The 24,453-nt window shown below is 40.0% G+C and overlaps 1 protein-coding gene across 5 annotated transcripts in view; it reads left to right on the top strand.

Moving 5' to 3' along the window:
* Positions 1–24,453, top strand: part of MLF1 (myeloid leukemia factor 1) — a 50,833-nt gene that overhangs the window by 5,201 nt on the left and 21,179 nt on the right. The window lies entirely within an intron of this gene.

Genomic DNA, 24,453 nt, shown 5'->3' with positions numbered 1-24,453 from the left:
CGTTGTGTGGAGTCTTCTTCCCTCCCTCAGCCCTCCATGCTTATGTGTAGTATAAAACAATTGGGGAGTCGGGAGTCAGATGCCCCACTGAATGAGGCACGGTTGTGATGATTTTGTAGCCCCAGAAATCACACTTTCTGAATGGCATGAGAAACAAGTTAGTATCAAATGTGAGTGGTGAATTTTTAAGGGGAGAATATAAGTGGACCAGATAGTACAGGTCACCTCTTATCACTTCCCATGTGAGGGAAGATCAGGTTAGATTAATTTCCAAACACTAAAAATATCCTCTCCCATCACCACCAACAGAGTGTCTTGGCTTCCATGAAATAGGATTAATGTTTGGAGGAAGAGAAGTATCGTTAAGTCTCTCTCTCCCAGCAGCTGTTCTGGGGAGTCCCAATGAGTTTCTTCCTGAAGCCAGACATTTTGTGCCCAATGTTTGTTGTTTTCCAGCAAGCATTCTGGGTTGGTGTGTGTGTGTGGGCACAGGTACACACAGTCTTGATGTTTGTTGTATGCAAATAAGCAGACAGCCCTTATTTGACTGGAAAGCAAGTGAAAAGGAGTGAGTGGTGTTTTTTTTCCTCTCCTAAAGTTGAACTGAAAATAATTTCAAATTATGTGGTTTTTCTCTTTTTTAAAAAAATCCATCTTTTAACTTAAAAGTTATATAATGAATGAACTTAGTAAAAAATGAAATAACCCAATTTCTCAGTGGTCTGTTCGTTGGCTACTTCCTTTATTGTTACATTGGCTTATGTCCATTCTTCTTTCCAGGCAAGGTTTTCTGGCTTTTTTATTCTCCTTCTATTCTCCTCCTACCATCTCTAAGGCAGCTTTCCTTTCAGACTGCTTTTGTTGTGTGTATGTTTTTTTTCTGGGTGTGTTGATGGAAAATTACTCTGCTTTGCTCACTGGGTTAGAAATGAAACCAGCACAAATCTGTTTATAAAACTCTTTGCACAAATTAGATCTAAACAATTGGAGAAATATTAATTTTTCATGCATATGCTGAGTTAATATAATTAAAATGACATTTTACCTAAATTAATTTATTTGTTCAGTGCCATACCAATCAAACTACTAAAAATTTATTTTATAGAGCTAGAAAAAATAAAATTCATCTGGATGTACAAAAGATCAAGGATATCAAGGGAATCAGTGAAAAAAAAGTGAATGAAGGTATTCTAGCAGTACCAGATCCCAAACTGTATTACACAGTGGTCATCATCAAAACAATCTAATACTGTCTAAGAAATAGATTGGTGAATTGGTGGAATGCATTAGATACACAATACACAGTAGTGAATGGCCATAGTAATCTAGTGTTTGATAAATGCAAAGATCCAAGTTTTTGAGAAAGGAATTCATTGTTTGACAAAAATTGCTGGGAAAACTGGAAAGCAGTGGCATAAACTAGATGTAGACCAACATCTCACACTGTAAACCAAAATAAGATCAAAATGGATACATGAATTAGAAATAAAGGGTGATATTCTAAGCACATAGGGGAACATCAATTACTTTACCCATCGGCTCTATGGATAAGGGAAGAATTTATGACCAAACAATAGATAGAAGGCATTTTGATTATATTAAATTAAAAAGGGTTTGCACAAACAAAGCTAATGCAGCCAAGATTAGAAGGAAAGCAGGAAACTGAGGGAAAACTTTCTACAGCAAGTACCTCTGATAAAAGCCTCATTTCTCAAGTATATAGAGAACTGAGTCAAATTTGTAAGAATACAAGCCATTCCCCAGCTGAGAAATGATCAAAGGATGTGAACAGACCAAAATTAAAGCTGTTTAGTTCAGCTGTTTTTCAGTTATGTCTAAACTCTTCTTAACCTCATTTTGGGTTTTGTTGGCAGTGACTTGCCCAGAGTTACACAACTTGTAAGTGTCTGAGTATGGCCAGATTTGAGCTAAGGTTCTCCTGACTCCAGGCCCAGCACTCTACTGTGACATTTAGCTGTTCCTAAGATATCTATAGTTATATGAAAAAATGCTCTCACCATTTATTAGAGAAATGCAAATTAAAACAACTCCAAGGTACCACCTTGCATCAGTCAGATTGGCTAATATGACAAAAAAGGGAAATGGCAAATTTTGAGGGAATGTGAGAACGTTGAAACACTAATACATTAGTTCTTGGTGGAATTGTGAGCTGATCCAACCATTCTGGGGAGCAATTTGGAACTATGCCCAAAAGGCTACAAAAGAGTGCATACCCTTTGACCCAGCAATACCTCTTCTAGGACTGTATTCCAAAGAGATCATAAAAACGGGGAAAAGTCTCACATGTACAAAAATATTACAGCAGCGCTTTTTGTGGTGGCCAAGAACTGGAAATCAAGCGAATGCCCATCCATTGGGGAATGGCTGAACAAGTGATATATGAATGTAATGGAATGCTATTGAACTACAAGAAATGATGAACAGTCAGACTTCAGAAAAACTTGGAAAGATTTATATGAACTGATGCTGAGTGAAATGACCAGAACCAGCAGAACATTATTCACAGTAACAGTGTGTGAGGACTGTTTCTGAGAGACTAAGTAAGCCCTTCACAGCAATGCAAGAGCATAAAACATTCCCAAAGGACTTGAGACAAAGTGCCACCCACATCCAGAGAAAAAACTTTAGAATCAGAATACAGAATGAAGCAAACTATTTTCTCTTGTATTATGGTTTGGTTTGGTTTTTCTCATGGTTTCTCCCATTCATTTTAATTCTTCTATGCCACATGACTAATGGGAAAATGTGTTTAATAAGAACGTATGTGTAAAACCCATATAAGATTGCATGCCATCTCAGGGAGGGAGGGGGAGAAAATTTAAGACTTATGGAAGTGATTGTTAAAAATTGAAAACAAATGTAAATACTAAATAGTAATTGTTTCTCTTTTACCCAGGAACCCTGAGCGTCTTCCCTTTCCAGTTTCATTTGTTTTTTTTTTTTAAATTAAAGCAGGGGATATCCCTTGAGTAACTACTTAAAGAAGCCTGTTCATTGAATGGGTGTATCTCACTCAAAGTGAGAATGCGTAAGACCTCAGCCTGAAAAGGCCAGGGTCTCCCATTGCGTTGTGGGCCATCTCCAGCTGTCCTGATGAGTATCAGACCACTGGACCCAGAGGGCTCAGGAGAAGACAGTGAGGCTGGTGACCTGCACAGCCCTCCCTCACTCAGATCAAAGTTGACTGCAGTTCACGTCATCATCTTGAGGTCATGGTCCTCTTCAAGAACAAAGGACAAAAACAACAACGACAAAAACTGAAAACAAATTAAATTAAAAAAAGAAGAAATGGAACCAGCGACATGTGGAGTGGGTGTCAGAATAGATAAGGAAGTAGCTGAATGAACCATGCCCAGACTCTTGTGGTAACTCCTTCCTTTGTCTTGATTGGAACTCTTCGTCTCAGGATTTTAGGCATTTCTATGAGAATAAGAAAAGTGAGATCATCAGTCATTTTGTTTCATCTGCTTTAATGTTCTTACCATTAAATGCACACTTTAATAATAATTGTAGATAACATTTACAGAGCAAGCACTTCAAGGAAAACCCTTTACCTATATTATTATCTCATTTGATCCTCACCACAACCTTGGGAGGTGGGTGCTATTATTATCCCTACTTTACAGGTGAGGAAACTGAAGCAGGTAAAGGTGAAGTGATTTGACCAGGATCAAACAGCTGGTAAGTGTCTAGGGTGGGATTTGGAGTCAGGTCTTCCTGACTTTCAAGTCTACTATATTATCTGCTTTGATTCCTAACTGCCTCTGGATTGTAAGTCCAGGAATGATTATCTACTATAGATCAACTAAATAGAAATCACAGGGTGATTTGGGAGATGACTATGCGAGGAACCTCTGTGTGGGATGTGGTGTGAGGTGTTGGGCCTCTGTGTCACTGGAGTGGGTATTTCAGGAGGAATTAGGCTGTTAAAGATTAACGGGATCATTTAGAAGAACTTGGAAGCTTTGTTCCTTTCAAAAATACAAGGTCTGGGTTTTTGGTTTTCACGTGGAATCTGACTCCAGAAACCCCAGGAGCATGAAGAGCGGGGCAAGGTGCTTTCAATCAGCTTTAGAAAAGGGCATCAAAGGCCAGGGATGCCACCCTGGGAGGAGCTGGCCACATTTGAGGGCCTAGATATTTGTGGTCTGTGGAGCCCTGGAGTGGACTCACCTGGCCAGTGATCAGAGTAATCACCTTCTGTTTGCTGTAGAGATGTTGAGTGTTTGATTAGCCTTCAGGGAAATCAAGGCAGACTCAAAGCCCAGAAGAGTTTGTAGACCACAGACCTCACTACTGCTTATTTATATGCAGTGTGTTTTTCTTCTGTAGAGCATCAGTTGAATCTTAAAGGAGACTGGGGTGGGGATGGGGGTGCATCGTAGGCACTTGGGACAAGCCAGGAACCATGGGACACAGATGAAGGGTAAAGAAGGGAGGGGGATGATGTAGGACGGTAGCAGGAAGAGCTTTAAATGACAGTTTATGGGGAATCCTAGGGAGAATAGAGAACCCCCTTTAGTTTGTAGACATGGTTTGGCATGTTCAGAGAAAGTGGCCTGAGGAAGTTGAGGGGCAAGTGAGTTTTTTCCAGGAGTCACTGTGGTCAGGGAGAGTTTGTTCACAATATTGTTCATGAATGAGGAAGAGACATTGGGGCCAAGGTGGGTCCTCACTTAGCAGGTATTGCTTGTGAAATAATAACGTGTACTTGTGAAAGACTGTATGAATGTAAAAGTAAATGTTGGAGGAGGGGTGAGGCTTTGCAAGGCAGTTTAAAGAGTGATCTTATACTTAGAAAGTCTATTTCAGTTAGTTCTTAGGGTTTTTTCCCCTTCACCTTGTGAAAATAAGCCCTTGCCAACATGCTGTCAACTCTAGAGGTGTTAATCACATTTGAATTGGAGCCAGAGCTGACATTCATCTGAGCAGGACTGATCTGGAACTGCTTTGGATGATGAAAAACTATTTCTAGATCACATGGAGTGAGTGAGAATCAGCTCTGATGAGGCTGCACAGTAGTCACATACATGGTACTATGGCTATTGAATTTTATGATTTCTTTTTAACACACTTGAAATGCAACATTTAGAAATTTAATTCTAAATAGGATTTAGAATCCTGTTTGGAATTTTAATTCTGCTGGGGATTTAAAAAAAAAATCATTCCTGTCTCAGTACCTCAAGCCTCAGAGTTTGCATGGACAAATCTTTGCTATACCAGGAAAATCATAACTCTTTTTGGTTAGTCATACTTCCCCCTGCCTCCCTCACTGAATTTCAGTGTAGGGAAATCTTTATAGATCGTGTGTCCCCACAGAAGTGTACACAAATGTCCTTTAAAATGTCATATGAGCATTCAAGCATACGTATATGGTGTATAGGATACTCTTTATTCCACCCCACCAAAACACACACACACACTCACACAACAGGCCACAAGATAGCTAGCAAAGCACAAAAAAATCTCCCACCCAAGAAATCAACAAAATATGTCTTCCGTTCCATTGAGTGTTTACACTCCCCTGGGTCTTCATATCCTCCAGACTCTCAGTAGTAGCCTATGGTTTAGTCTCACCTCTTAAAAAGCAAAACACCCAGACATTCCCTATAGTACCACTCTGAGTTCTTGAGATCTGCTGAGAAGCATACTTGCTAAGTAGGCAGTCCCCTTACTACTCAGATAAAATTAAATCAAATAGATAAATAGGAGAGTTACAAGGTCTGTATCCTTTGATCCTCCATTATGTCTGCTGGAGAGCCTGTGGTTCCCATTTGCCTTGCTCTAAGGCAACCATTAAGGCCTCCTTGTGATGGTGGGGGCAAATGGTCAAAGGACCCTTCTAGGACATTAAAGAGAGACGACTCCTCCTCTGACCTCTGTCCTTGAGAAGTGGGAACCAGCCCGCCATGCCAGGCACTGTGCCATGCTCCAGGAGACATGCTAAGTGACACAGCCATACCCTGGAAAAGAAATGGAAGAGTTGGTGAGAAGGAAAGTTGATTTGAATTTCTGCAAACCTCTCATTTGTTTTTCAGTACTTTGCATTAAGCAGGAGAAAATCAGTTTACTTAAAGGTTAAACTTCATTTCCATCAAAAACGTAAATCAGATGCTTAAATAGAACTTTTGCCAGAGGAATTTCTTTTGCAAAGTTACAAAAATAAGCAAATAACCCACCAAGAGTTTTGAAAATAATTAGGTCTCTCATGGATGATTTTTCATTTCTGGAACTCTATCTCCAATTACCTTTCTATGCAAAGTGAATCGTTTTCATATTTTTATTTTTTCATTTTTATGCTTTTTTTATGCTTTCTGTTGATTGAGAAGTAATGGGTCAAGAGGTGGTTTGTCCAAGACAGATAGACATGAAATGAGCTGTGTCTGTTGTGGAAAACTCAGCAGCAACATTGCCTTTGGAACAGGTGACTTCGGTTTAGGGTTCCTGGAACTTGTTCGGAGACTAGAGCTAAAAATACCCTGGGTGAAATGCCAATGCTGAGATGTTATCCCCCTTCTGAAGGGTGTGCTGCCACATGTATACCTTGTTGTTCAGTTGTTCAGCCTTGTTTCTACTATTCCTGCCTCTTATGGGATTTTCTTGGCAGAGACTGGAGTGGTTTGCTATTTTCTTCTTCAGTGGATTAAGGCAAACAGAGCTTAAATGAGTCATCCAGAACTTGAACTCAGGTCTTCCTGACTCCAGGCTCGGCACTGTATCCTCTGAGCCATTTAGCTGCCTCAAGCATTCTTTTATTAGTTCCTAATAAAATTCATCTTGATCCTTTGGTGAGGTTGGGGATTTTCAGTTAGGATCGGTTGTGTTTGAATCAAAGTAATCTTCTGAAAACAATAAGACAATTTTTATGCCACATCTTAAAGAATTTTCAAACTCAGTGTCATAAGTTACAACTTACTAATATATCTGAAAAATTATCTCAGATTATCTAAATATAAAAATTCATCAAAATTTCTTGTGAGCAACTAAATTAGACAAGCCTCAAATTTTTTAAAAACTTGTTTACAATCTTATTAACATAGAAGTCAGTTTTGAACATGAAATAATACATAGAAATCTTTAAGATTTCTGAAAATGACCATAATAATATAAATGTACTGATTGAGCTTATTTTGGGGTGCAGAGTTTCTCAAAATGTGGTATCTTTGAGAATACCACTACTCATAATTCTTTTAAATAATTTCTCTTCTTTTTAACCTTTATAATTTGTCCTGCCCATTAAACCTTCTTCCTTCTATCCAACCCTATTAATAAATTTAAAGGAAAAAAAAAAAAAAAAGAAAACCAAGCCTAGAAACATGGATTAGACCACCAAAACAAATTTTCCACATTGGTCATATTCCAAGATATCGCCCCCCTCCCTTGTATTTTAAGTTCCTCACTTCTCTGACAGGAGTTAAGTGGTGTGTGTTGATCAGAAATCTTTCAAACTTTTCAAAAAAACTCTACTTAGAATTTTTTCTCAGTGGCATTTGATTTACATTTTACATCAGTTAAATATTCTGTATAAAATTGCTGTAAATGTCCTTTCCTCTCTTAATTTTCCATATTGAGAGCATTAATAATTCATTTAATGTTATTGTATAAATTGTTTTCCTGGTTCTGCTTACTTCGCTCTGCTTCACTAGAGAGAGCTCTTCTCAGTTTCCTCTGAAATGTCCATTTCATCATTCTTTATGGCTTCATAATATTCCATTTCATTCATATATCAAAATTTGTTTAGCCCTTTTCCATTAGGAAAGCCTTTTATGCTTTTAATTTTGGCTACCATGAAAAGAGTTGATCCTTTTCTTCTTTCATTGATTTCTTGGTGTAGTATAAGTCTGGCAGTGGTATTGAAGAGGTTTGGGGGTGCTGGGATCCCAAGAATGCCAAGGCAGAGTTACCTGGAAGAATTCAGAGAATCAAGCCTTCTCTTAGTCAAGTGGCAAAAAATTTATTGTAATTCTTTAGCAAAAGCGGGCAGAGGACCTTAGGGAACCTGCAAAGAGAATGAGAATGATGCTGGGGCTTATATGGAAAAGGGGCATGGAGAAGGAATGCCAGGGATGCTACTTAGGTAATCTAGGGGTGTTTTGGGGAGCTGTGGATGGGAAAATGCAGGTAGAATATATAAGACATTGAGGGAGTTGTCAGAGGCATGGACCTTAGGGATCTGGCGTGAGGGAGAGTCCTTGGGCCAGACTCCACCCCTCTGTCCGGTTAAGAGAATGTGTTCTATATCAAGGACAGGGGCCTACTGAGGAATTGAGAGGCTTCCAGAGACATGATCTTAAGGCTAGCACCTGAGCACCCCATCAGGAGAGGCTGGTTCAAAAGATATTTACGTGACTTGTGAACTTTTAGGGTGTAGTTTCAAATTAGACAAGTCTAATGTCATTAGAAAAAGCAGGCTTCCCTTTTTTTTTTTTTAAATTTATTTATTTAACTTTTAACATTCATTTTAACAAAATTTTGGGTTACAAATTTTCTCCCCTTTTATTCCCTCCCCCCCCCAAACACCAAGCATTCTAATTGCCCCTATGCCCAATCTGCTCTCTCTTCTACCATCCCTCTCTGCCCTTGTCTCCATCTTCTCTTTTGTCCTGTAGGGCCAGATAACTTTCTATACCCCTTTACCTGTATTTCTTATTTCCTAGTGGCAAGAACATTACTCGACAGTTGATCCTAACATTTTGAGTTCCAACTTCTTTACCTCCCTCCCTCCCCACCCCTTCCCTTTGGAAGGCAAGCAATTCAATATAGGCCAAATCTGTGTAGTTTTGCAAATGACTTCCATAATAGTTGTGTTGTATAGGACTAACTATATTTCCCTCCATCCTATCCTGTCCCCCATTACTTCTATTCTCTTTTGATCCTATCCCTCCCCATGTGTGTCGACCTCAAATTGCTCCCTCCTCCCCATGCCCTCCCTTCCATCATCCCCCCGACCCTGCTTATCCCCTTATCTCCCACTTTCCTGTGTTGTAAGATAGGTTTTCATACCAAAATGAGTGTGCATTTTATTCCTTCCTTTAGTGGAATGTGATGAGAGTAAACTTCATGTTTTTCTCTCACCTCCCCTCTTTATCCCTCCACTAATAAGTCTTTTGCTTGCCTCTTTTATGAGAGATAATTTGCCCCATTCCATTTCTCCCTTTCTCCTCCCAATATATTTCTGTCTCACTGCTTGATTTCATATTTTTAAGATATGATCCCATCCTCTTCAATTCACTCTGTGCACTCTGTCTCTATGTGTGTGTGCGTGTGTGTGTAATCCCACCCAGTACCCAGATACTGAAAAGTTTCAAGAGTTACAAATATTGTCTTTCCATGTAGGAATGTAAACAGTTCTACTTTTATAAGTCCCTTATGACTTCTCTTTACTGTTCACCTTTTCATGCTTCTCTTCATTCTTGTGTTTGAAAGTCAAATTTTCTTTTCAGCTCTGGTCTTTTCATCAAGAATTCTTGAAAGTCCTCTATTTCATTGAAAGACCAATTTTTTCCCCTGAAGTATTATACTCAGTTTTGCTGGGTAGGTGATTCTTGGTTTTAGTCCTAGTTCCTTTGACTTCTGGAATATCCTGTTCCATGCCCTTCAATCCCTTAATGTAGAAGCTGCTAGATCTTGTGTTATCCTGATTGTATTTCCACAATACTTGAATTGTTTCTTTCTAGCTGCTTGCAATATTTTCTCCTTGACCTGGGAACTCTGGAATTTGGCCACAATGTTCCTAGGAGTTTCTCTTTTTGGATCTCTTTCAGGCGGTGTTCTGTGGATTCCTTGAATATTTATTTTGCCCTCTGGTTCTAGAATCTCAGGGCAGTTTTCCTTGATAATTTCATGAAAGATGATGTCTAGGCTCTTCTTTTGATCATGGCTTTCAGGTAGTCCCATAATTTTTAAATTGTCACTCCTGGATCTATTTTCCAGGTCAGTTGTTTTTCCAATGAGATATTTCACATTCTCTTCCATTTTTTCATTCTTTTGGTTTTGTTTTGTGATTTCTTGGTTTCTCATAAAGTCATTAGCCTCCATCTGTTCCATTCTAATTTTGAAAGAACTATTTTCTTCAGTGAGCTTTTGAATCTCCTTTTCCATTTGGCTAATTCTGCTTTTGAAAGCATTCTTCTCCTCATTGGCTTTTTGAACCTCTTTTGCCAATTGAGTTAGCCTATTTTTCAAGGTATTATTTTCTTCAGCATTTTTTTGGGTCTCCTTTAGCAGGGTGCTGACCTGCTGTTCATGCTTTGACTTCATGTCTCTCATTTCTCTTCCCAGCTTTTCCTCCACCTCTCTAACTTGATTTTCAAAATTCTTTTTGAGCTCTTCCATGGCCTGAGCCCATTGGGTGGGCTGGGACACAGAAGCCTTGACTTCTGTGTCTTTGCCTGATGGTAAGCATTGTTCTTCCTCATCAGAAAGGAAGGGAGGAAATGCCTGTTCACCAAGAAAGTAACCTTCTATAGTCTTATTTCTTTTCTCTTTTCTGGGCATTTTCCCAACCAGTGACTTGACCTGTGAATATTCTCCTCACACCCACCTCACCTCCTGATCCTCCCAGCCAGCGCTTGGGGTCTGAGATTCAAATGCTGCTCCCCAGCCTCAGGGCTTCGGCAGGGGCAAGGCTGCTGCTATTCAGTGTGAGATTAAGTTCAGGTGCTCAGGTGGGGGCAGGGCCGCATCTCAGGCTCAGTTCCCTCAGGGGGTTTATGCACAGACTTTCAACAATGGATCCAGGCTCCTGCCTGCTTGGGGAGCCCTAGTCTGCCGCTGCCTCAGCTTTTGCCTCCCGAGGGGGCCTGAGTTATGGGGGCACCCCACTCCCCTCTCGAGCCGCCAAAGAGACCCTCTCACCGACCCCTGTCACCTGTGGGTGGAGGGACCCGCGCGGCCGCTGGAGATTCCGTCCCTGAAGCCTGCTCGGATCTGTTCCTCTTGGTGCCGCGGCCGCGGCAGGGCTGGGCTGGGCTCCGTGTCCGCAGTGCGATGGACCTTTTGCGAGAGCTTTGCAGGTCCCTCTGGAACAGAAATCTCCTTCGCTCCACTGTTCTGTGGCCTCACTGCTCCAGAATTCGCCGTGAGTTACTTTATACAGATGTTCTATGGGTTGTGGGTTCGGAGCTATGTGTATGTGCGTCTTTCTACTCCGCCATCTTGGCTCTGCCCCAGGCTTCCCTTTTTTTCAGTGAGAAGCCTAGGAGATAAGCTTACTAATCTTGCCATTATAAAAGAGCATGTGTTTATAAATCTTGATTATACATAAAGGTGATTGTAGCTGGTTATTTAAATGTAGGGTATAAAACGTTAACATGAGTGTGTATTGGGGCAGTTAGGTGTCACAGTGGATAAAGCAAGGACTCTCCAGTCAAGAGGACCTAAGTTCAAATGCAGCCTCAGATACTTTCTAGCTGTGTGACCTTGGGAGAGTCACTTAATCCTGACTGTCTCAAAAAAAAATGTGTGCCTCATTCAGTATTTTAAACTTAATATGGATAACTTTGCATGGCTGGGTCTCTTGTCATATATTACACAAAGTTATACTGTTTCTTGTTGTTTTATGAGGTGACCATAATTCTGCTCATACTCTTTCAACATCCTTTTCAGTAAAATGTTCAAACAAGTTTAAATTCTAAACTACTATTGCCTTTGACTGCCATAATTATGTATTGCATAGCGTGAGGTAAATTGAGCTTTTGTGGACTGAACCAGTTTTTATACACTACTTGGAGTTTTTTCTCCCAGTGGCATTTGATTTACATTTTATATCAGTTAATTATTCTGTATAGAATTGTTAAAATTGCTATAAATGTCCTTTCCTCTCTTAATTTCCCATTTTGAGAGCATTAATAACTCATTTAAATGTCATATTGCAGTTGTTTTAATATTACACCATAGCTTTTATTTCATTTTTATTCATTGAGCTTTAGATTAATTTTAAACTTTTCTTTACCAAAGTCATTAGTCTTGACTAAGCACAGGTTTATTGAGAATGCCTCGTTTGTTAAAATCGGTCCATTTGTTTGAGACTCCCACTTTGGTATTCACCTCCCAATTCTTTTCTTGAAGAAAGATTACAAGTCTTTGGCCAGTCTCATGTCTTACTGCTGAGCCTTATTTTACAACTTACAATTTTCACAGACCTTCCCTTAGGCCTGCTTGTGCATTGAAGTCACTGAATATCAAAGTATGTATTGATTTAATTGGAAGGTCTTATCAGGTTCTTAATAGAATTTCTTTTCCTCTTCATTCTATGCAACAGATGTTAGAGTTACAATTTTCCCTCTGTGATCTTTTTTTCAAATATTTGCCATAAACACTATAGTGATGGGATAACATAATGGCCCATTAAATGTTTCTTATTCATTCTGGATGCCTGATAAAGCCAACTCCTCTAGCTCCTTTATTCACCTCTTCAGGGACAGCCTGTGAGCCCTTCTTGCATTCAGTCAACTTTTAAGAGCTATGATTATGTTTCTTCAACTAATCATTAGACAAAGAACTTACATACAATACGGAGTAAGAATGGGCTGAGTTAAATTTATCAGTGACTGAAAAATGGATGATTCTTAGTCCTTTTATTCCCTGGCACCTTTCTTCCATTGTCACCATCAACACAGAAACAAAAAGGTGCCTCTTAGGACCAAAGGCCTTTTTGTATTTGTCTTTCCTTAAATCGTTGCTGTGACCAGTGAATTCATCACCAAGAAGTGGCCAGCCTACTGGTGATGCGTATCTTTGTACTTACATTCTGGAAGATCCTTTGAATTATTAATAATCTATCTCTCCTTCAAAATATATTTTGTTGAATTATTTGCTTAATGTTGCATCTCCCCCTCATGGAATGTAAGCTTCAGGGCAGGAACTGGTTTTTGTTTTTTTTTCATCACCAGTGCTCCCATTCCCTTCATTACAGGATATAGAAACTGAATAGTGCTTTTGAATTGAATCCGGAGGGTTTCCTGTCAAATGTGGGACTGTTGCAGGAGCTGGTGGATTCTTGCTAATCAGAGGTGTTGAAGCAAAATAGAGGTGCTCCTTTATTGGGAATGATGTAGAAAAGATTGTTGTTCTGGCCTCCAAGACTCCAGCCCTTGAAGGACAGTGATTCTGTGACATGACTGTTTTACCTTTTCTTCTCTATTTTCCATTAACTTATTGCCTTATAATAAATTTTTGCTTTGGGGTGTGCTATTGAAGATACAGAGAGGAGACACTTTCTCCTTGACTCTAAATCTATATTTAGCTCATCAGTGGTTCCCTGAACTGAAAATAATAAAGTTGTATCAGAATTGCTCACACAAAAAAGCTGCTGTACTCAGAGGAGCCAAGAAAGCTTGAACTTGGCTGTGAGAAAAAGAAAAGGTCAGGGTCAGGGCTTCTCTTTGGCTAAAGTTAATAGATAATTTAGTAAATCAGTCTTAGAGTTGCCCAAGGAACTTAGAAGTAGGTAGGAAATGTCATGAAGCAGAATTTGAATACCAGTCTATGACTCAGTCTCCTCAGAATGTGAATTTGAGTTAGAAGTTGAGACAAGGGGCTTCTGCTATCATCCATGTACAAAAGGAATCCCCTGTATGATACACCTGACAGGCGGATCATCATCCAGCTTGTGCTTAAAGCTTTTCAAGGAAGAGGAGCTGCTTTCCCTCAAGGCAGCCCTTTGGGTGAGGCCAAATTGGGCGGAGTAAAAGCAGGGACTTACTTGAACTCTCCACCAGACCCCTCCAAATATCTGTAAAAAATGGCTAAGCAAATTCTGGAGCTGCAGAGCCCACAGAATAATGGAGCGAAGCAGATCTCCAGCCCAAGATAGCCTGAAAGGTCGACAGGAAGCATCTGTTGAGCCAGGCTGGGAGTGGAGTACAGTCAGATGGGCCACAGAGGCAGCCTGAGCAGGCCTTGGGGGATTGAATCACTGACAACTGGTAGTTTCCATAGTTCCCCACCCCGAAATGGTGAGGACAACTTGAAAGGTCAGTAGGAAAAGCCTTTTGGACCTGTTTGAGAGGCCTTAGACCTGGGGTGGAGTCCATGGCTGTCATAGCAGCAGCAAAAGAGGTGGTTGTTTGTCTGTTTCTGGAGCTTTTGGCTGACAGATTGGGGGTAGGGAGCCGTCGTGCTGCTGATCAGAGCAGAGATAGCAGGGATTTCTTTGCAGGTACTGGTGCTGGATTCTCTTGCTTTGTCCTGCATAGATCTGGGTTGAAGTCCTGGGTGGTGGTCTTAGGGCAAGGAGAAGTGCTGGCCTAGTGGAGCTTGTGGCAGCTGTGGAGAGGGAGTCATCCTCATGGTTCCAAGGCAGAAAAGAGTGCTTGAGGTCACTCATAGACCAGGAAAGTGTAACACCTGCCTTTTGATCATGCAATCTTGGAAGAGATGAAACTTTTCAGGTCCTTAGAAGCATTTCTGAGAACAGCTGTACAAAATGCCTGAAACTTGGAACAGTATACCCCCACCGCACTCCCACCCCACTGGAAGCAGAGAACTGACTACCCTGACAAAGAGCTCAGAAGCCAAGGAATTGGTTGAGGAAATGAGCAGCCCTTCCATCCTGAGATAGCTCTCATGGGTGGGATGGGTTTTTCTTGACATTAAGCCTAAATTTACCTCTTTACAGCTCACCCTTTGCTCCTGGTTCTATTCTTTGGGTCCAAACTGAGTGAACCTAGTCCCTTCTCGACCTGAAAGCCCTTGAAATATTTGAAGACAGTGATAATCTTCCCCTGGAGTCATCTTTTTTCCAGTCTAAACACCTCCATTACTTTGAACCATGAGTCCTATGACACGGACCCAGGAACCATTACTGTCTGGGTTAGCTTCTACTTAATTCTCCCCAGGTTTTCAACATCAGTCTTAAATTGTGCTTTGGAGAACTGAATGTAGTATTCCAGATGAAGTCTGCCTAGGGCAGAATGAATATGGCTTTGATCTCCCAATTCTTGGAAGTGATGCTGCTTCTAATACAGCATACGACTGGGTTAGCATCTTTGGCAGCCACACCACATCAGTCCCCCTTAGTATCAGTCCTTGAAAATTTGGCTTGTTTTTACCTGCCAAAAAAAATGACCTTCACACTAGAAAGGACAGAAAAAAAGCGACTAACATGATGTTCATGCCCAGGAGAAGTAAGGAAATGGTAAGAGAGGGCCTAGTTTTCTCTCAATGAATTCAGTCAGGTCTGATGCAGATGAGTCACACCCCAGGGTCAGGAATATATGAAAAATCATGGGAAAATGGCTATAGTAACTGGAAAGGAGTCCGTGTCAGCTGGACATGGTGGCATGCATGTATTGTCCTTGCTACTGGGAAAGATGGAGGCTGGTGGTTCCTCTGAGCTTGAGGGGCTTGAGAGCCCATCAGGCATCTGCAAAGGCTAGCTTTGCTTTCCAATCTTCTTCAGAATAACTATTGTTTAACCATGGCTTCTCTCATTTTTGTGACCATTGTAAGACTTAAACTTTACATATCTTTACTGAATTTAATGTAATAAGATTTAGCATAGTACTCTAGCCTCTCAAGATCCTTTTGGATCCTGACACTCTGCGATCTGGGATGTTAGCTGCCCCTCCTAGGTTGTGTCGTCTATAAATTTGCTAAGCGTGCCATCTCTGCTTTTATCCAAGACATTGATAAAGTTGTAATCAGTAAAGGACCAGGACCAGATTCCTGGGATAGCACTCTGCAGGCTCACTTACATGGACAGCAAAACCACCAATGACATCTCTCTGACTCCAGCCAGCCATCCAGTTGTGAGGCCTGTCTGACTGTGTTATTATCTAGTGTGTATCTCTCCAACATCTTAAGAATGGCACTGGGTAAATTATATCCACAGCATTCCTCTCCTTTATTGGCTTACCAATTCTTTCAACAAAGGAAATGAGGTTCATCTTATACAACCTGTTCTTGTTGAGGTCATGCTGGCTCTTTGTCACTGTCCCCCATGCTTGGAAGCCATCTCTTTAATCTGTTTTAGAATTTTTCCCAGAAAAAAGTCAAGCTCTTTTGTAGTCATCAGACTGTAGTCTTCGGACTCTCTGTGGCCCTTTTTTGAAAATCAAGACATTTGTTCTTTTTTCTTCTTCCCCTCCCCTCTGCCTTCTCTTTGCAGGGGAAGGGGGAGAGGGTTACTAGATTGTCTTATCTGACAGTAAAGTGAGAAGATCCAAGAGAACAATTTCTGTGCTACGATAACACTGTTAAGACAAGCCATTCTGAAAGACTTCATTATTAATGAGTTTGAAAGACTTAACTCGTTATTAAGAACTAATTATTTCAGTGACTAAACCATGGTTCTAGAGAACTCATGTTGAAACGTACTAACCCACCTCCTGAGAGAAGTGATGGTCTCAGGTTAGTAAGACATGCATTTTCAGACAAGGCCAACATGGGAGTTTAGTTTTGCCTGACTACTTATTGGGTTGGTTGGTTTTTCAGTTTAACAGAAAAGTAGGAAGTAAAGGTTGGTGAAAAAAGAAGAAAGAAAAAAGATTTATTGGATATTTTATAAAATGCACAGAAGAGAATAGAAGGTAAGACCAGAAAGCAGCACAGATAAGCATGACACCTTGGGAAAGTTATGGGTTGAATGCATTATATACTTGAAATGAAAACTGGATATATTAGAGAGTCATGGTTTCGTGCATTTTTTTATGTTCTGCTGCGTATATAGAAGTTCTCATTTTATTTGGTGTTTGTAAGTTTCAAAATAAAAGATTTTAAAATGATTTCTCTTTGTGTCTTCAGAATTTCATTCTTGAGCATCTTCCATCCCTCCTGGACCAACTTCCCCTGTAGAATTTTAGTCTGTGAGCCCCTATTTTCACTCCTGTGAAAGAACAATTCATTCAGAAAGGAGTTCCAGGACCCACAGCTGGCCTAGATCTACTCCCTTCTCTGTGGCTCCACTTTTCCTTACCTCCCTAGGTTCCAAAGCTGTGGCTGTGGTTGTCATCATATGTGAAATAGAGCCTCTTGAGTGGTAAAATCAAAATGCTCCTAGTGAGGTTGTAGGTAGAAATATGGGAGACAGGAGAATGCTTCTGGTCTCCAAGATTTTGTAGAGCTGCCCCTGAATGTGTCAGCTGTACCACCTGGGCTCCTCTACCTCCAGAATCAGAGCTTTTATCTTTTCCTAACATTGAGATGCTTCATAAATACTTGTCGAATGAATGGAATATATGTGTGTGCGCACACTACACACACAGAGATATACACACAAGAAATAGAGTAAGGAGTCCTAAATTCCATTCCTTGTGTGTATTTTGGCACACAAAGTCTCTCTGGGCCTCAGTCTACTCGTCTCTAATGCCAGCTTATGTCTTCCCAAAGCTCTAGGCACTTACAATTTTGTCATTTCATTGTACCTTAGCTGTGCTTTATCTGGGCGGAGCATGCTGCAGTTATGGTTTGGGGACAGGATTGTTTCACTTGTACAGTCAATACTGAAAATGACCAGTTCTTCAATATAGATAACTGTGAGGTCATTTGTTTTTTTGTGGCATGAGGGCCACAGGAAAAAAGAGATGGGAATAGAAGATTCTTGCAGTTTATAGGCCAGCATTTCTTTCATGTTTATGGGGCCTTGACTCTGATGCTCAGGGGGTTTCTTAGAGGGTTATCTATGCCACCCCCTCCTTTGACTGATGAGGAACTGAAGCCCAGAGGGTCATGATCTCTTGCCAGGGTTACACTCATAGTAAAGTAGTAGACAGAGCTGGATTTGATCTCACGTCCTGTGACTCCAAGTTAATTTCCAGTCTTGGGATTCAGCACCATGGAAATGAAGTCTTTTTGAAAGACCTTTCCTCTTTGATGCTTTCATGCTTAGTGACATTGCAGAAATGAAAAGCCAGAGACTGACAGATTGATCAGAAGCCTTGTTGCCTCCAGACTGTGAATACCTTGCCCCCAAAGTCAAAACAGACTGAGTGAGCGTGGTGAGTAAATAAATAGTGAACAACAGGGCAAAAAATTGACTAGAAATGAGTGGTTACTGATAGTGGCAATCAAGAATCCATTATCTGTTGCAAGAAAATCAAATATATGGCAAAGAACTGAAAATTAAGGGGGTACCCATCAGTTGTGATATATGAATGTAATGAAATTCTGTTGAGCGCATAAGAAATGATGAACAGGAGGACTATAGAGAGGCCTGGAAGGGCTTACATGAAGTGATGCTGAGTGAAAGGAGTAGAACCAGGAGAACATCGTACACAGAATCAGCCACAGCGTAAGGACTGTTTCCAGTAGAACTAGCACTGGACAGCAATGCAAGGACCTGAAACATTCCCAAAGGACTCTTGAGGCAAAATGCCATCCACATCCAGAGAAAGAACTATGGAGTCAGAACGCAGAATGAAGCAGAATATTTTCTTTTGTGTTATGTTTTGTTTTTGGTTTGTTTTTTTCGTGGTTTGTCCCATTCGTTTTGATTCTTCTGTGCAACATGACTAATGTGAAAATGTGGTTAATAAGAATGTATGTGGAGAACCCATATAAGATTGTATGATGTCTGGGGGAGGGAGGAGGGAGAGAAAATCTGAGACTTATGGAAGTCATTGTGAAAAACTGAAAGCAAATTAATTTTTAAAAAAAGAGCAGACACAAAAAGACAGTCACTACTTCTTTTGGAAGCTCTTCTCTTAATCTAACCTAAAATGACATTAAGGTTTTTTTGGCTGACATGCAAACTACTGATTCATATTGTTAAGTTTGTAATCCATTAAAACCCAGAAATCTTTTTCAGACAAAGTGCTTTCTAATTATGCATCTTCTTTCCTGGCCTTGGAAAGTAGATTTTTGGTTTTCAACTAAAGTATGAGACTTCACATTTATTTCTGCTGAATTTCATTTTATTTGGTTTAGTTCAGTAGTCAGGACTATCAAGAATGCTTTGGATTTTGTCATCAGGTGTGTTAGTTGTCCTTTTAATTTTGTGCCACCTGTAGATTTGGTGGGCTTGACATCTGTGCCTCTATCCAGTTACAACCAAGTATTTATTCAATGATTATCCAAGTTTATTTAATGATTATCTGTATCATTGATACAAATATTAAATGATACAAGATCAAATGTTGCAGGTGTAAAAAAGAAAAATAAGCAAATACAACGAAAAAATTTTAAAACAGATCAACTATAGAGTAAAGGTAAACTCAAAATACAAGCAAGAATAAAAATGAGGAAACTAAACTAAGCTGTTGCTTCGACCTCACCTATTCCAACACACCATTGACCCAGAAAAGTTTGGTCTTAATTATCATTTCCTTCCAAGATTTAACTGAAATAAAAGTATTAGAACAACAAGGAGAAGGTCAGAAAAGCCCCCACAGTCCCTTAATCAAGAAACATTTGGTCTCTTTGCCAAAAGGGTAAAGAGATGACCACCGAGGGTGGGAACGCTTTAGAATGCAAACTCGCAAGGAAAAATACTGCTGTGTTAGCTGGGAGAGTAATCTTCTAAAAAAACCAAAGTCAGTGGAAGAGAAAAAGAAATCTGCAGAAAGCTTGACTTGAGACCCTGGCAGATACCATCCTCCCAAGGGCCTTTGTGGATGAAACTGAAACAAATTAACGTACAATGGAAAACATTGGTTTCATGAGTGATTTCTCTTCATAAGTGACAGTAGAATGTGGTGATTTCTCCAACACTGCATTTCCTATTATCATAGGAACAGAGAGCGGCCCATCTAGTACAGGCCATTTTCAGGTTGTCACTTTTCCATTGTGTCTCAGAGCCTGGAAGAAGATAAATCTGGCAATTGCTGTTTGCACAGACTGGGGCATACCCAGAGATTTCAGGTGGAACAAACCTCTGTCTTAGGGTTTTTTAATTTGCAGTCCATGGGCTCTCAAGTCAGAATAGGTTGCAGGAGGTCCTTGAACTTGGATGGAAAAAAATTACTTTATTTTCACTAACTTCTAACTGAAATTGAGCATTTTTTTACCATTTAAAAATATGATTCTGAGAAAGAATGGTCCATAGGCTTAATTGCCAGAAGAGGATCCATGACAAAATTAAGTATACCAGATCTCAAAAGCATCAAAGGATACTTACCAGTTTTATTTTTGTACCAAAATAATGGGGAAAAACTCATAAATAATTTTGCTTCCCAGAAAAGGTAGTTGAGAGCACAAAGCCCCCAGCCTATATACTTTCTCATTTTTATACAATATTTATGAAAATAACTTGTGTATACTAGGAGTTGTAACAGCAAATAAAGTAGGATTTTTGCTGTGTTTTTTGGGTTGAGTTTTAGCCAATCAAGTGCATTTGATTGAGTCTTGCCTTTGATTGAATCAAGAGTCTTTGATTGGAAAGAGTATATCTATGTATGTATATGTATATTGCTTAGAGAGAGAGTGGATGTTTGTGATATTGGGAGCTCTGTCTTTTGCTCTGTTATTTCTCATACAGGAACGCTGTCTGATGGTCTGTGTTGATTGCTCAGATAGAAGCCCAAAGGAAGGAGGCTTAGCTTAAGTCCCTTTTAAGAGCTGTTAAAGTTTATTGAGGTGATGGCACTATATGTGTTATAGCCCTGTTAAGCTTTATTTTCCTAGAAACAGAAGCTGCGAGCAGGAGCCCCTGGAGCCTGCTGTCAGGCAGAAACAGGAAGAGTTTGCAGTGAGACAGTCCTGGTGAGCTGAGACAAGGAGCTGGAGCAGAGAACTGCCTGTGTGTGCACTCGGGCCAGAGTGGTCAACCCATGGAAGAAGAGCCGTGGAGTTTGGAAGTCAACGTCAAATCAAGATGAGAGAAGACTTTACTTTGGACATTGTGTATTGATTAAGGAGATTGTTCTTAGAGTTACCTAGGGGTGGATGGTGTGGTATTCTCTCCTACCCCTTAAGGTTGCCTCGTGCTAGAGAAGACCCTAGCCTGGGACCTCCTGACTTTGGGCTTGCAATACATGCTATGCACCATATGACATACTGAGTGCGATGAGATGCGTATAGGTATTAGATGATATGTTTTGCTTAAAGATGTTGCTATGAATGTTAAGCTTTACTTTATTGAACAATGTTTAGTTTATTGCTGAATAAATAGAGAGTTCATTATAGTATGCAGTCAGACACTTAAAATTATTCAAAGCAGCAGTGCACAGGTTTGCTGCCGTGATTGGCCTTACAAGGGTGTGTCAGTAAAAATGAAAGGAACAAGGAAAACTTCTGCAAGTGAATTTCTACTACCAGTCACATCTTTACAATCACGTATTTGAAAGGTGCAGAGAATACTTAACAAAAATAGTCTTAAAGACTGTCTTCCAACAAGAAGAATATATGTATTATTATCTTATGAGATTTTGTAGTAAGTGCAACCTCAGAGATAAGTTTAACGCCTCTTTGATTAAAGTTTTGACACAAAAACTGAAATGTATGCTCTTCAAAGGTGTTAACCACTGTTGTACGTTATATGTTACACAACATCCAAATGGAAGAGATCCTCCAGGTGCTCCTGTTTGTAAGTGATCTTTACTCCCAAAATATTCTGGGCCATGATGCAGGAGTCTGGATTGCAGCCCAATAAGAAATGAAAAGAAGCCTGGCCTACCAGTTCTGTTTAAATGGAGATTCTGGGAGCAGCCAGCCAGTCCAAAAGAAGGGCCAGTACTTCTAAAGTGTGAGTTCCAAGGCTGAAATGGCATTTTAAAATGAAAGGTTTTCTAGACTGTAGCCCACTGAGAAATGAATGGAAATATGTATTTAAAACCTACCTAGCTGCCTATTCATGGCCTGCGGGTGATTTGGGGTTCTTGAAGGCACAGAGGTATGGTAGGGAGCACCAACCAAGATGGAAGGGCTTGAATAATGTCTTATATTCCATATAGGAAGGGTTCATGACTAAACAAAGAATATAAACTATCAAAGAATATAAAATTATACAAAATTAAAGTTTTTATACAAATAAAACCAGTAACAATTAAAATTAGAAGTGAAGCAGATAACTGAAAAATTTTTGCAGCAAGTTTCTCTGATCAAGGTCACATTTGTAAGTCCTCTAAGGAACCAATTCAAATTTATATCAATAAGAGCCATTCTCCATTTGATAAATGGTTAAAGTATATGAATGTGCAGTTTTCAGAAGAAAAATCAAAGCTATCAAGAACCATAAGAAAAAAGTGCTCCAAATCACTCATGTTGTAAGTAGTACAAATTAAAAACAACTCTGAGGTTCTGTGTCGTATTCATCAGATTGAAAGATTTGACACAAAAAAAGAAAGAGAATGACAAATGTTGGGGGAGCTGTGGGAAAAGAGACCCATTTATATACTGTTTATGGAACTATGAAATAAATAATCTAACCATTCTGGAAAGCAGTTTGGATCTGTCTCCAAAAAAGTCACTAATTTGTGGATACTTTTTGAACCAACTATACCACCACTAGAGCTATACTCCAAAGAGATCAAAGAAAAGTGGAAAAGGATCCATATGTACAAAAATATTTATTTATTGCAACTTTAAAAAAATGTTTAATTTACACCACTAGCATTTTTTCCATTACTTTCTTAAGTCAAAACAATCATCAGAATAATAAAGCAAGCTCTGTACTAATTTGTAGTGGCTGCTGATTTTTTCTTTTTGTCCTTGACTCCTTTGTCTTTTCTTAAAATTCAATTTTATTTTCAGTTTCAAATTCTTTCCCTTTCCCTCCCCCTCTCCCACTCATTGACAAGAAAAAAAAGCAATTACAAATATACATATATAGTCTTGCAAAACAAATTTCTACATCAGCTATATTTTCTCGAGTCCATCCCCCCCAAAGAAAGAGGAAGATAAAAATGTACTTCATCTTCACTCTGAGTCCATCACTTCTCTCTTTGGAGGTGGATATTTCCTTTGAAATTGAGACCTTTGAAAGTATGGTTGGTCATTGTGTCTTTCATGGTTGATTATCTTTATGATATTACTATTACTGTATAAATTATTTTCCTGGTTTTGTTCACTTCACTGTACATAAGTTTATACAAATCTTCCCAGATTTTTCAGAAACCATCCCCTTCATTTCTTACTACACAATTTCCAATGACATTTCATGTGCTATAGTGTGTTCAGCCAATCCCCAATTGGTGGCATCCCCTCAGTTTCCAAATCTTTGTTATCACAAAAAGAACTGATACAAATATACTTGTACATATAGGTCCTTCTCTTTCTTTGATCTCTTTGGGGTATAAACCTATTAGTGATATTACTAGGTCAGAGTATACTGTTATGTAAAGGTCACCACCACTTAGTGTTTGCTAAATGAGTGGACTTTCCTGGATGTTTGTAATGATTCATGCTGCCTGTCTGCTTGAGCTGTCTCAGTAACCCATTCTGGCTTGTCATTCTGTCTGTCCCCAACCTTTGAGTCTTTGTCCTGAGCTCTTTTCTTTTTCTCACATTGCTAGTGGCTCAGTTGTCATTTTTTATGCAGATGACTCTCAAAACCATATATCCAGCCTTCATTTGTCTCCTGAATGCCAGCCCGGCATTTCCCTCACCTGAATGTCTCGTAGACACTTCACACTTATCCTGTCCAAAGTGGAATTTATACTTCCCTCCAAACTCGCTTGTTTTTGTGGAAGTTACCACCAGGCTTGCAACGTTTCTTGGAGTGATCTTGGAATTTGGCTTCTTTGCTCTATGAATTCTTTCAGTTGCCAAGTCTTGTTGCTTCTACTTGAGTGAGCAAATGAACGAGTAAGAAGCATTCAGTGCTTCCTGAGAACAAAACACTGAGGATACAAACAGGAACTGAAGGCTAGAGCGTGGGCTGCCAAGGAGCCCATGGTGTAATGGGGGAGCTCTCTGCTGCACAGCACATGGAAAGGTCCTGTGGGCCTTAGAGTGAAGGGACAGAGCAGACACAATGCTGCTTCAGTGTGATCTCCACCAATGACATTGGATCTTTTTCTGACCTTGAGCCATCAGACAGAGCCAAAGACTAAGATGGCAGAAGCTTTCCTTTCTGGGTCTCCAGGAGTAGCAGCTGAAGCCTTGCAGGAGCAGTGACTGGGCTGTATCTGCTCAGGAGAAGGGCTGAAGGTCCTGGCCTAGAAGCCTGGACGTTCCCAAGGTTCTCAGCTTCACTGTCTTGGGCTGCCTGCATCTGGGACTGAGGGGACACAGCCACTGAGGCTCTGACCATACGTCTCTCTTCAGAAATCTTCTGGAACTCCTTACTTACTGCCTAAAAATAAAATACAAAATCTTTTCGTATTATTGCCATTCTCAGTTCTCTTTCTGAGGCAAGTTTGCTTGCTGGCCAATATCCATACACAACATGCCATTTCAGAATCACTTTTGCACCTATTTTCTCCCACATCTGTAGTAAAAACATGTTCACCTTTGCCTCATCTAGTCAATCATTCCAACATTTATTATAAGTGTCTGCTGCGTGTCAGGTCATAGCTGCCTTCAAAGGGTAGCTTAGCCGTCATCTCTGACAAA

The sequence above is a fragment of the Notamacropus eugenii genome, chromosome 6, assembly GCF_028372415.1.
Source record: "Notamacropus eugenii isolate mMacEug1 chromosome 6, mMacEug1.pri_v2, whole genome shotgun sequence".
Lineage (NCBI taxonomy): Eukaryota > Metazoa > Chordata > Mammalia > Diprotodontia > Macropodidae > Notamacropus > Notamacropus eugenii.
This window is presented reverse-complemented; position numbering and strand designations above follow the sequence as displayed.